This window comes from Dendrobates tinctorius, unplaced genomic scaffold (genome assembly GCF_039654945.1).
Source record: "Dendrobates tinctorius isolate UK_male_01 unplaced genomic scaffold, ASM3965494v1 ptg000002l, whole genome shotgun sequence".
NCBI lineage: Eukaryota > Metazoa > Chordata > Amphibia > Anura > Dendrobatidae > Dendrobates > Dendrobates tinctorius.
In genome coordinates, this window is record NW_027361670.1 from 553,008 (window position 1) to 566,229 (window position 13,222).

Genomic DNA, 13,222 nt, shown 5'->3' on the forward strand with positions numbered 1-13,222 from the left:
TATCACCCTATATCCCCTCATACACTGATATCACCCTATATCCCCTCATACACTGATATCACCCTACATCCCCTCATACACTGATATCACCCTATATCCCCCTCATACACTGATATCACCCTACATCCCCTCATACACTGATATCACCCTACATCCCCCTCATACACTGATATCACCCTACATCCCCTCATACACTGATATCACCCTACATCCCCCTCATACACTGATATCACCCTACATCCCCCTCATACACTGATATCACCCTACATCCCCCTCATACACTGATATCACCCTACATCCCCCTCATACACTGATATCACCCTACATCCCCCTCATACACTGTTGTTACTCTATGTCCCCTCACACAGTGAATTATAGTTTCCATGGATACGCGTCATGTGACCTGGGTGTACCACGTGATCTCTAGGCTGTGCGTGGAGACACAATGGGGGAGCACGTGTCCGCGGCTTTTGGTGTGGTAAGATGGCGTCCGTCCCTTGTGGTGCAGTACGATGGCGGGCACGGAGGCTTCTGCCTGGTCCTGAAACCGTTGCTTCCTTTTATGTTCCTTTAATTATAGGTGGATGTACGCCCGGCCCGACAAACAGACGTTATGGTGGAGTACCAAGATGGCGGCAGTGTGATGTGCTGGTCTCAGTGCCGCATTGACAGAGGGTAAAAATGGCGGCGCTTCCGGGACGGGGCGGCGTTACCATAGCGATCCGGTCCCATCCCCGCGGGAGGTCTCGGCGCGCTCTTTGCGTCATTGATGTGCGTCTGCCCGACCGACGACGACAGAGAGAAAAGAGCGCGGCCCGGTGACCCGGGGAGGGGATGAGAGGACGCGGGGCGGCCAGGAGAGCAGCAGCGGACGTGTGCGTGAGGGGCGGCGGTGACACGCTGTATCGCTGCATGCTCCCCCTGTATAAGGCTGCACGTCCCCCTGTATAACGCTGCACGTCCCCCTGTATAACGCTGCACGCCCCCCCTGTATAACGCTGCACGTCCCCCCTGTATAACGCTGCACGCCCCCCCTGTATAACGCTGCACGCCCCCCCTGTATAACGCTGCACGTCCCCCCTGTATAACGCTGCACGCCCCCCCTGTATAACGCTGCACGCCCCCCCTGTATAACGCTGCACGTCCCCCTGTATAACGCTGCACGCCCCCCTGTATAACGCTGCACGTCCCCCTGTATAACGCTGCACGTCCCCCTGTATAACGCTGCACGCCCCCCCTGTATAACGCTGCACGCCCCCCCTGTATAACGCTGCACGCCCCCCCTGTATAACGCTGCACGCCCCCCCTGTATAACGCTGCACGTCCCCCCTGTATAACGCTGCACGCCCCCCCTGTATAACGCTGCACGCCCCCCCTGTATAACGCTGCACGTCCCCCTGTATAACGCTGCACGCCCCCCTGTATAACGCTGCACGTCCCCCTGTATAACGCTGCACGTCCCCCTGTATAACGCTGCACGCCCCCCTGTATAACGCTGCACGCCCCCCTGTATAACGCTGCACGCCCCCCTGTATAACGCTGCACGCCCCCCTGTATAACGCTGCACGCCCCCCTGTATAACGCTGCACGCCCCCCTGTATAACGCTGCACGCCCCCCTGTATAACGCTGCACGCCCCCCTGTATAACGCTGCACGCCCCCCTGTATAACGCTGCACGTCCCCCTGTATAACGCTGCACGTCCCCCTGTATAACGCTGCACGTCCCCCTGTATAACGCTGCACGTCCCCCTGTATAACGCTGCACGTCCCCCTGTATAACGCTGCACGTCCCCCTGTATAACGCTGCACGTCCCCCTGTATAACGCTGCACGTCCCCCTGTATAACGCTGCACGTCCCCCTGTATAACGCTGCACGTCCCCCTGTATAACGCTGCACGTCCCCCTGTATAACGCTGCACGTCCCCCTGTATAACGCTGCACGTCCCCCTGTATAACGCTGCACGTCCCCCTGTATAACGCTGCACGTCCCCCTGTATAACGCTGCACGTCCCCCTGTATAACGCTGCACGTCCCCCTGTATAACGCTGCACGTCCCCCTGTATAACGCTGCACGTCCCCCTGTATAACGCTGCACGTCCCCCTGTATAACGCTGCACGTCCCCCTGTATAACGCTGCACGTCCCCCTGTATAACGCTGCACGTCCCCCTGTATAACGCTGCACGTCCCCCTGTATAACGCTGCACGTCCCCCTGTATAACGCTGCACGTCCCCCTGTATAACGCTGCACGTCCCCCTGTATAACGCTGCACGTCCCCCTGTATAACGCTGCACGTCCCCCTGTATAACGCTGCACGTCCCCCTGTATAACGCTGCACGTCCCCCCTGTATAACGCTGCACGTCCCCCTGTATAACGCTGCACGTCCCCCTGTATAACGCTGCACGTCCCCCTGTATAACGCTGCACGTCCCCCTGTATAACGCTGCACGTCCCCCTGTATAACGCTGCACGTCCCCCTGTATAACGCTGCACGTCCCCCTGTATAACGCTGCACGTCCCCCTGTATAACGCTGCACGTCCCCCTGTATAACGCTGCACGTCCCCCTGTATAACGCTGCACGTCCCCCTGTATAACGCTGCACGTCCCCCTGTATAACGCTGCACGTCCCCCTGTATAACGCTGCACGTCCCCCTGTATAACGCTGCACGTCCCCCTGTATAACGCTGCACGTCCCCCTGTATAACGCTGCACGTCCCCCTGTATAACGCTGCACGTCCCCCTGTATAACGCTGCACGTCCCCCTGTATAACGCTGCACGTCCCCCTGTATAACGCTGCACGTCCCCCTGTATAACGCTGCACGTCCCCCTGTATAACGCTGCACGTCCCCCTGTATAACGCTGCACGTCCCCCTGTATAACGCTGCACGTCCCCCTGTATAACGCTGCACGTCCCCCTGTATAACGCTGCACGTCCCCCCTGTATAACGCTGCACGCCCCCCCTGTATAACGCTGCACGCCCCCCCTGTATAACGCTGCACGCCCCCCCTGTATAACGCTGCACGCCCCCCCTGTATAACGCTGCACGCCCCCCCTGTATAACGCTGCACGCCCCCCCTGTATAACGCTGCACGCCCCCCCTGTATAACGCTGCACGCCCCCCTGTATAACGCTGCACGCCCCCCCTGTATAACGCTGCACGCCCCCCCTGTATAACGCTGCACGCCCCCCCTGTATAACGCTGCACGCCCCCCCTGTATAACGCTGCACGCCCCCCCTGTATAACGCTGCACGCCCCCCCTGTATAACGCTGCACGCCCCCCCTGTATAACGCTGCACGCCCCCCCTGTATAACGCTGCACGCCCCCCCTGTATAACGCTGCACGCCCCCCCTGTATAACGCTGCACGCCCCCCCTGTATAACGCTGCACGCCCCCCCTGTATAACGCTGCACGCCCCCCCTGTATAACGCTGCACGCCCCCCCTGTATAACGCTGCACGCCCCCCCTGTATAACGCTGCACGCCCCCCCTGTATAACGCTGCACGCCCCCCCTGTATAACGCTGCACGCCCCCCCTGTATAACGCTGCACGCCCCCCCTGTATAACGCTGCACGCCCCCCCTGTATAACGCTGCACGCCCCCCCTGTATAACGCTGCACGCCCCCCCTGTATAACGCTGCACGCCCCCCCTGTATAACGCTGCACGCCCCCCCTGTATAACGCTGCACGCCCCCCCTGTATAACGCTGCACGCCCCCCCTGTATAACGCTGCACGCCCCCCCTGTATAACGCTGCACGCCCCCCCTGTATAACGCTGCACGCCCCCCCTGTATAACGCTGCACGCCCCCCCTGTATAACGCTGCACGCCCCCCCTGTATAACGCTGCACGCCCCCCCTGTATAACGCTGCACGCCCCCCCTGTATAACGCTGCACGCCCCCCCTGTATAACGCTGCACGCCCCCCCTGTATAACGCTGCACGCCCCCCCTGTATAACGCTGCACGTCCCCCTGTATAACGCTGCACGTCCCCCTGTATAACGCTGCACGTCCCCCCTGTATAACGCTGCACGTCCCCCCTGTATAACGCTGCACGTCCCCCCTGTATAACGCTGCACTCCCCCCTGTATAATGCTGCACTCCCCCCCCTGTATAACGCTGCACTCCCCCCCCCCCCCGTATAACGCTGCACTCCCCCCCCGTATAACGCTGCACTCCCCCCCCGTATAACGCTGCACTCCCCCCCCCGTATAACGCTGCACTCCCCCCCCCGTATAACGCTGCACTCCCCCCCCCGTATAACGCTGCACTCCCCCCCCCGTATAACGCTGCACTCCCCCCCCCGTATAACGCTGCACTCCCCCCCCGTATAACGCTGCACGTCCCCCCCGTATAACGCTGCACGTCCCCCCCGTATAACGCTGCACGTCCCCCCGTATAACGCTGCACGTCCCCCCCGTATAACGCTGCACGTCCCCCCCGTATAACGCTGCACGTCCCCCCCGTATAACGCTGCACGTCCCCCCCGTATAACGCTGCACGTCCCCCCCGTATAACGCTGCACGTCCCCCCCGTATAACGCTGCACGTCCCCCCCGTATAACGCTGCACGTCCCCCCTGTATACCGCTGCGCCCCCTTTTGTGGATTGTTCTTTGTATTGTGCACGTTGTAGTCAGACTGAAGGAAGAACAGATACAGGGAGTGAAGAGGCGACAGAGAGCGGATCTCACTGCCGAGACCCCCGTGCCCCCCGGTCAGTCTGATGACGGCTGCTCGCCCCTCATTGTTCTCAGGCTTCATCAGTCGTCACTTTGAGGCTCCAGCAGTTGAGGAGGATTTCCCAGGGTCTCTGAGCGCCTGTCGGCTGCTTTCCTTCCCTCTGTCCGTCTCATCCCAAACCGTCTCTGTAGGTGTCCGGGTCGTTGTCCTGATACTACACTGATCGCGGTCCCTCTTGGTGCAGAGCGGACGGGACGGCACTGATCGCGGTCCCTCTTGGTGCAGAGCGGACGGGACGGCACTGATCGCGGTCCCTCTTGGTGCCGAGCGGACGGGACGGCACTGATCGCGGTCCCTCTTGGTGCAGAGCGGACGGGACGGCACTGATCGCGGTCCCTCTTGGTGCAGAGCGGACGGGACGGCACTGATCGCGGTCCCTCTTGGTGCAGAGCGGACGGGACGGCACTGATCGCGGTCCCTCTTGGTGCAGAGCGGACGGGACGGCACTGATCGCGGTCCCTCTTGGTGCAGAGCGGACGGGACGGCACTGATCGCGGTCCCTCTTGGTGCAGAGCGGACGGGACGGCACTGATCGCGGTCCCTCTTGGTGCAGAGCGGACGGGACGGCACTGATCGCGGTCCCTCTTGGTGCAGAGCGGACGGGACGGCACTGATCGCGGTCCCTCTTGGTGCAGAGCGGACGGGACGGCACTGATCGCGGTCCCTCTTGGTGCAGAGCGGACGGGACGGCACTGATCGCGGTCCCTCTTGGTGCAGAGCGGACGGGACGGCACTGATCGCGGTCCCTCTTGGTGCAGAGCGGACGGGACGGCACTGATCGCGGTCCCTCTTGGTGCAGAGCGGACGGGACGGCACTGATCGCGGTCCCTCTTGGTGCAGAGCGGACGGGACGGCACTGATCGCGGTCCCTCTTGGTGCAGAGCGGACGGGACGGCACTGATCGCGGTCCCTCTTGGTGCAGAGCGGACGGGACGGCACTGATCGCGGTCCCTCTTGGTGCAGAGCGGACGGGACGGCACTGATCGCGGTCCCTCTTGGTGCAGAGCGGACGGGACGGCACTGATCGCGGTCCCTCTTGGTGCAGAGCGGACGGGACGGCACTGATCGCGGTCCCTCTTGGTGCAGAGCGGACGGGACGGCACTGATCGCGGTCCCTCTTGGTGCAGAGCGGACGGGACGGCACAGATCGCGGTCCCTCTTGGTGCAGAGCGGACGGGACGGCACAGATCGCGGTCCCTCTAAGTGCAGAGCAGATGGGATGGTGTTGCTGCTGATCGTTGTGGGGGTCTTGATGAGTCATGTGGCCCCCACTGTCACACCTTCCCCCATGACCTGTGGTGACAGAACTGTGGACTCGCTGTAGAATGGAGCGACTCCAACTCCTATCATCTATAGCACATTGGGTGCAGTAGTTCAGTGCTGGACGGGCTGTAAATGTCTGTTCTGTTCCTGATCTCAGGATCTCGGCTGTTAGTGGAGATGAATCTGTGCGGCACTTTCTGCACATGCTCCATACTGACCGCTGCTGTGGAGTGGGAGGTTTGTCTTACTGACGCCACAGCCCTGGGAACCGCACATGGAGAGACTGTCCGCTCACATGTCCTGTGTCTCACAAAGACATAGAGGGCCATAGCCGAAAACAGATTGGTCTGTGGTCCTCAGTCGCGGCTTCTTTGAAGCACTTTGACCATAAAGGCCGCTCTTCTCAGTCTCCCCTGGACAGTGGTGATGGGATGCGTCTGCTACCTGATATCTGGGCATCATTTGTGAGGGCGAATAACTAATGACCTTATCCTCTGCAGTAGAGGTCATCCTTGCTCCTCTTTTCTTTGAGTGTCGAGTTCAATCATAGTGATTGATGGTTTTCATAACTGCACTTGATACCTTCAAGGTTCCAGCAATGTCTTTCAGCAATGATTGTCTTGTTTGATGGCTTCTTGACATATTCTGACTTTGGGCAGTTGTGGAATAGACTCAGTCCTGTATGGAGCTGCGCACCGACACTGCTGCTGTAAGTCATCCCTGATGGGCGCAAACACTTTCTGAAGGCCAGTGATTACACCAGTGACCTCCTAACAAGGCGACCTGATGATTGGAGCCGTTCCTGGTGGGCAGAAAAAGCAGCTAGAAGCCGGGGGGATAACAGGAGGCATGTATTCTCGTCTGGGTCACACGGTTCCTTTACGCCTTGTTTCCGTGTACCTACCGGCTTGGTTTTGATGCCTTCAGTCTGAATCTACAATGTGCACAACATGAGCAAAGACCGCAATTGTGTGAACAGGCGAGCCGGTGCCCCCCTTCCTCCATAGACCCCAGTATCCGGGCCCCCTCCCTCCATAGACCCCAGCACATTAGCGCCCTCTCCTTCTTTCCATAGACCCCAGTATTCAGAGCCCCCCTTTCTCCGTAGTCCCCAGCATATTAGCACCCCCTCCTTCCCTCAGTAGTCCCTGGTATCTGGAGTCCCCCTCCGTAGTCCCCAGCACATTAGCGCCCCTCTCCTTCCCTCCGTAGACCCTGGTATCTGTGGCCCCCTCCCTCCATAGTCTCCAGTACACTAGCAACCCCCTCCTACCCTCCATAGACCCTGGTATTCAGGGCCCCCTCCCTAGTCCCCAGCACATTAGTGCGCCGCTCCTTCCCTTCGTAGACCCCAGTATCCAGAGTCCCCCTCCCTCCATAGTCCCCAGTGCACCTGTTTCCCCCCACCTTCCCTCCGTGGTCCCCTGTAAGCTGGAGCCCCCCTCCCATTGCATTTGTTGTTCCCGGCACTCCAGCGTCCCCTTTCCCTTCTAGTCTCCGTAGAGACGCCTGGTCCTCCCCCTTCCTCCATTTTCCTTGGCATGCCGGAGCCCCCTTCCTCCATAGTCCCAAGTACGCCGGCGTACCCCTCTGTAGTTCCCGCACGCCTTGTTACCCCCCTCCATATTCCTTGGTGGGCCGGAGCACCCTCCCTACTTAGTCCCTGTCACTCGTTTCCCCCTCCCGCCGTGTTCCCCGGCACACCTGGTTCCGTATTCCCCAGCACACCTGGTTCCGTCTCCCTCCATATTTCCCAGCACGCCTTGTAACGGGGTCTACCCAAGCTGGGGTACCTCTTTCAGTACCACCCTGTGTTTTCGGAGGTCCGCTCTGCGTTGGCTGGAGTCTGAATGAATGACGCTGGCTGGAATTCCTTGGTTACATGGGCGCATATAAAAGATCAATGCTTCTCCACGTATTTCCAGTCTGACAACACTTTACTCACAGGACACAGAATATATCACACAGATACAGAGGGCCGGCCAATAGAAAAGCAGCAGGCCAGACATGCATTACAAAAGCTGCAGGTGGCCGGAGCCTCCCGATGTTTACTGTGGGAATTACAAAGGTGGGGGGAGGGCGGACAAAAGGAGAATATCGTGTCCCCTCTGCCCAGGGGTGCAGCCTGTGGGCTGATACTTTAGGGACATGCATCTCACATAGAACCTATTATCCATACATATAACTGCACAACATATTCTGGGTGCTGAGTGGTTCTGTAACACGTAACATGGCTCCCCATTTCAGCAATGCGATCGGCATACACAGTCTGATCCTCAACGGATCGGTTTGGGGATGATCGAAGTTTATGGGGTTGGTACAAGTTCCATTTGTCGACTTAGTCCATCCGCGTTACCATTTTGTTTGCGTGGTGGATGGTGAAGTCCAGAGGTTGTAGGGCTAAACTCCACCGCAGCAATCTGGCGTTGCCTCCGGAGACCCAATTAAGCCAGACTAGGGGATTATGGTCCGTTAGGAGGGAAAACTGTTGTCCATACAAATATGGTTGCAACTTCTTGAGTGCCCATACTACCGCCAGGCACTCCTTCTCGATGGCCTCATAGCTTACTTCACGGGGCAGTAGTTTCTGACTCAGGTAAACTACCGGGTGTTCTTGGCCGTCCGGCCCGACTTGGCTCCGTACTGCCCCCAATCCAAACATAGAAGCATCTGTGTGAACCAGGAAACGTTTAGTTGGATCGGGTGCGGCCAATACAGGGGTATTGGTGAGGGCATCCTTTAGTTGGCGGAAGGCTTCCTCACACTCTGAGGTCCAGGTTACCTGGCGGGGTTGTTTCTTACGGGTCAGATCAGTGAGGGGCTTGGCTTCGCTGCTGTAATTGGGAACGAATTTCCTGCAATACCCCGCTGTCCCTAGAAACGCCATGACCTGGGTTTTAGTGCGTGGGATGGGCCATTTGGCTATGGCCTCAATCTTGGCTGGTTCTGGTCGCTGTTTCCCACTTCCCACCCAATGCCCTAAATACTGAACCTCTGCTTTGCCCACGTGACACTTGTTTGGGTTCAGGGTGATTCCGGCCTGGTGGATCCTGTCCAATGCTGTCTCTAGGTGATTTAGATGCTCTTCCCATGTCGCACTGTAGATGGCGATGTCGTCCAGGTAGGCACAAGCATAGTCCTGGAGACCATCCAGAAGCCGGTCAGCCAGCCTTTGGAAGGTCGCCGGGGCATTCTTCATCCCGAATGGCATAACTCGAAACTGGAATAAGCCGAACGGGGTGACAAATGCCGACTTCGGAATAGCGTCAGGACTAAGGGGAATCTGCCAGTAGCCTTTGCATAGATCGATGGTGGTCAAATACTTTGCCCCCGCCAGCCGGTCTAACAACTCATCCACACGCGGCATGGGGTATGCATCCGTCACTGTTTTCTCATTGAGCTTACGATAGTCTACACAAAACCGTGTAGTCCCATCCTTCTTGGGCACTAACACTACGGGGGATGCCCAGGGACTATCTGACTCTTCAATGACCCCTAAACGCAACATTTCTTGTATCTCTTGTCGCATTCCCTCTCGTACAGACTCAGGGACGTGGAAGGGGTTTTGTCGCAGGGGGGTCTGATCCTGGGTCTCAACCTTGTGTTGTGCCAGGCGAGTGTATCCCGGTCTCTCTGAAAACTTCCTCTGTCACAGCCTCAACAACGCCTCCGCCTGCTGTCTCTCCCGGGGGCCTAGGTCTTCACCCAAGTGTACCTGGTCCCATGTTTTAGACTGAGTCCTTTCCCCTAAGACATCCGGCAAGGGAAGTCCGGCTAAATCCTCTGCTTCAGGTGCACAGATGGCCACTACCTCTTCAGGGCGCTCCCGGTAGGGCTTCAGCATATTCACTCGGAACATGCGGATAACCCTGGGGTCGTCCCAATCGGCGACATTATAGGTTGTGTCGGCTATTTTCCCCACTACCTGGTAGGGCCCCTGCCATGCAGCTTGAAACTTATTCTGCTTTGTGGGCTCTAACACCAGGACCTTCTGTCCTATCTCAAAGGTGCGTTCTCTGGCCCTCCGATCGTACCATATGCGCTGGCGCCGCTGTGTCGCCTGCAGGTTCTCACGTACAACCTGGGTCAGCTCCATTGGTTTGCGGGTGGTACGGGGCGCTTCTAATGGACTTTACGCCGCACAGCTTCCACAGTTGGTTGGTCACCTCTACTGTAAACTGGGTACCCTGGTCCGAGATAATCTCCTGGGGAAATCCAACCCGTGAGAAAACCTGGAGCAGGGCGGCCGCCACCGTCTCTGCCAGTATGTTAGGTAACGCAACTGCCTCTGGATACCGTGTGGCATAATCTACCATTGTCAATATATACCTTTTCCCGGACGGACTGGGTTTGGCTAACGGCCCTATCAGATCGACCGCTAATCGGCTAAATGGTTCCTCCACAATGGGGAGGGGGCGTAATTTGGCATTGCATCGATCCCCCCTCTTGCCAATGCGCTGACAACTGTCACAGGTCTGGCAGTACTGACGAACATCATAGGTTACCCCCGGCCAAAAGAAGTTTTGTGTCAGATGATGCCTGGTGCGACTGATGCCGAAGTGCCCGGCCAAGGGTATATCACGAGAGATTCGCAGTAACTCCTGCCTATACTTCTTGGGAACTACCAGCTGTTGTTTTATAGTGGGGCTCGTCCCTGTGTGGTGCTGCTCTGTGATCCGGTCGAGGAGTCCCTGCTTCCATACAAACTGTTCCCTTCCAGTACCCCTCTCCCCTCCTGTGCCTTCCCACGATATCCCTCTAATGAAGGATCCTCAAGTAACTCCCTCTTAAATTCATCTGGGGTGGCCCAAGAAATGTGTCTGGTTATGGGAATACATGGAGGGCTGGGATGTCTTACCTGGGCCTCCTCTGAGTGTGATTCCGCCTCCGCAGCTCGAGCCTGTCTCCAGGTGGTCACAGGATAGGTCTCAGCCAGAGGGGCCACCGAGAATGCAGACAACATGGGCCCCAAGTCATTTCCCAGCAAGACGTCTGCAGGCAAATCCTCCATCAAGCCGACCTCAACAAGGCCATCCCCGACTCCCCAGTTCCGGTTAATCCTGGCAGTGGGCAGTTGATGTATCGCTCCCCCCTGCTACACGGACTGCCACTGTCCGGTCCGTCTTCTCTTGGTCCCGGACGAGATGAGGCTTCACAAGGGTCAAAGTTGCCCCGGAATCTCTTAGTCCCTGCATACGTTTCCCATTAACCCACACGACTTGTCGATGCTGTTGTCGATTATATGCCCGGGCTGCCTGCACGGGGTCTACTTAATGCAGCACTTCCTCCCTCTCTTCCACCCCTTGGTTAATCGTAGCCTCCAATGCCGGGTCAGCTTCGCCTTGGTAGCAGTGTACAGCAGCCCGGCTGAAGGTAGCTGTTCCCGCCTTTGGCCACTGGGTATGCTGAGTCCGGTTGGGGCATTGTCTTTGCAGGTGGCCCAACTGACGACAGGTGTGGAATCGCCCCCCAGGGGGACTGTGGTAGGCCGGGTTTCTAGCTGGTCCCCTTACAATCTTCGGTGGTTTGGGGCCCTCCAGGTCCATGGGTGGGCCCCTAGTGACCACCTTTGATCCGGACAACTGCGGCCTCCTGGCATCATGATGTTCATCGGCCAGACGAGCAGCTTCCTCAAGAGTCGTTGGCCGCCTGTCCCGAAGCCATTCCTGTGTCTCGGGGTTTAGTCCATTAAAGAATCGTTCTAACAGGAAGAGCTGGAGGACGTCCTCCTTAGTGGTTGTTTGGCTCCCTTGTACCCACTGTAGCAGTGACCGCCGTAATTTACAGGCCCATTCAGTGTGGGTATCGGTTACGCGTTTTATAAGTCCGCAGAACTTTTGGCGGTAGGCCTCTGGTGTCAGCCCATACCGGGCCAAGATCACTTCTTTGATCCGCTCATAGTCCATACAGTCCTCATCAGGTACCGTGCGATAGGCGTCCGCTGCCCGGCCTGTCAGCTTGCTGGCCAGAATCTGAACCCGTTCCTCCGGCTTCACTTGATGAAGGGCACACTGCCGCTCAAAGTCCTGCAGAAAGCCATCAATGTCTTCCTCTGCCTCCCCCAACTGTCGGAAGGCATTATACTGGATCTTTTTGTGGCTTACTGTTGAAGGTACCTGGTCGAAGGCCAGAGCTCCCCCTGCTCGCTGGCTCTCCTCTCTCTGCTCTGCCATCTTGGCCAACTCCACTTTGGTCCGCTCTGCCATCTCCATCTTGGCTAGCTCTATCCTGGTCCGCTCGGCCATCTTTTCCTTCAGATCAGTGCGCACATCAGCCATCTCCTCTCGTATGATCTCTACTGCAGGGTTTAGGCTATAGAACGCCAATCTGTTCTTTACCTCCCTCTGGAATTCGGTCTCCTCCACGTTTACATTGGGGGGCGCTGCACTGTCGTGTTCCATGATGGCTGCTATCAAATCCGCTTTTGTTTTGTTGCTGGCGATCAACCCTCGGGGTCCACCAGATCTTTTAATGTAGTCCTCTTTAACTTCTGGTAGTTATTTTCCATTCATTCCTTTCCTCCTGTAGAAGGGGTATCAAATCCCACTGCTGCCACCAGTGTAACGGGGTCTACCAAGCTGGGGTACCTCTTTCAGTACCACCCCGTGTTTTCGGAGGTCCGCTCTGCGTTGGCTGGAGTCTGGATGAATGACGCTGGCTGGAATTCCTTGGTTACATGGGCGCATATAAAAGATCACTGCTTCTCCATGTATTTCCAGTCTGACAACACTTTACTCACAGGACACAGAATATATCGCACAGATACAGAGGGCCGGCCAATAGAAAAGCGGCAGGCCAGACATGCATTACAAAAGCCGCAGGTGGCCGGAGCCTGCCGATGTTTACTGTGGGAATTACAAAGGTGGGGGGAGGGCGGACAAAAGGAGAATATCGTGTCCCCTCTGCCCAGGGGCGCAGCGTGTGGGCTGATGCATTAGGGATATGCATCTCACATGGAGCCTATTATACATACATATAACTGCACAACATATTCTGGGTGATGAGTGGTTCTGTAACACGCCTGGTTACCCCTTTCTCTGTATGCCCCGGCACGCCTGGTTCCCCTTCCATCCGTATTCCCCGGCACGCCTGGTTCCCCTTCGATCCGTATTCCCCGGCACGCCTGGTTCCCCCTTCCTCCGTATGCCGTGGCACGCTTGGTTCCCTCTCCCTCTTTTTTCCCCGACACGCCTGGTTCCCCTTCTCTCCGTATTCCCC

At 57.7% G+C, this 13,222-nt stretch overlaps 1 protein-coding gene across 3 annotated transcripts in view; it reads left to right on the forward strand.

The window, feature by feature from the left end:
- The first annotated feature begins 442 nt into the window (after positions 1–442).
- SENP3 (SUMO specific peptidase 3) overlaps positions 443–13,222 on the forward strand; it is a 41,454-nt gene continuing 28,674 nt past the window's right edge. Inside the window, exons 1-2 of one of the 3 annotated variants that reach the window (XM_073572967.1) lie at positions 443–478; positions 581–675. The gene's annotated coding sequence lies outside the window, so the exon portion shown is untranslated. Of the gene's footprint in view, positions 479–580; positions 676–698; positions 876–13,222 lie in introns of those variants that run through there. The other 2 variants (XM_073572976.1, XM_073572958.1) reach the window with 2 other exon arrangements.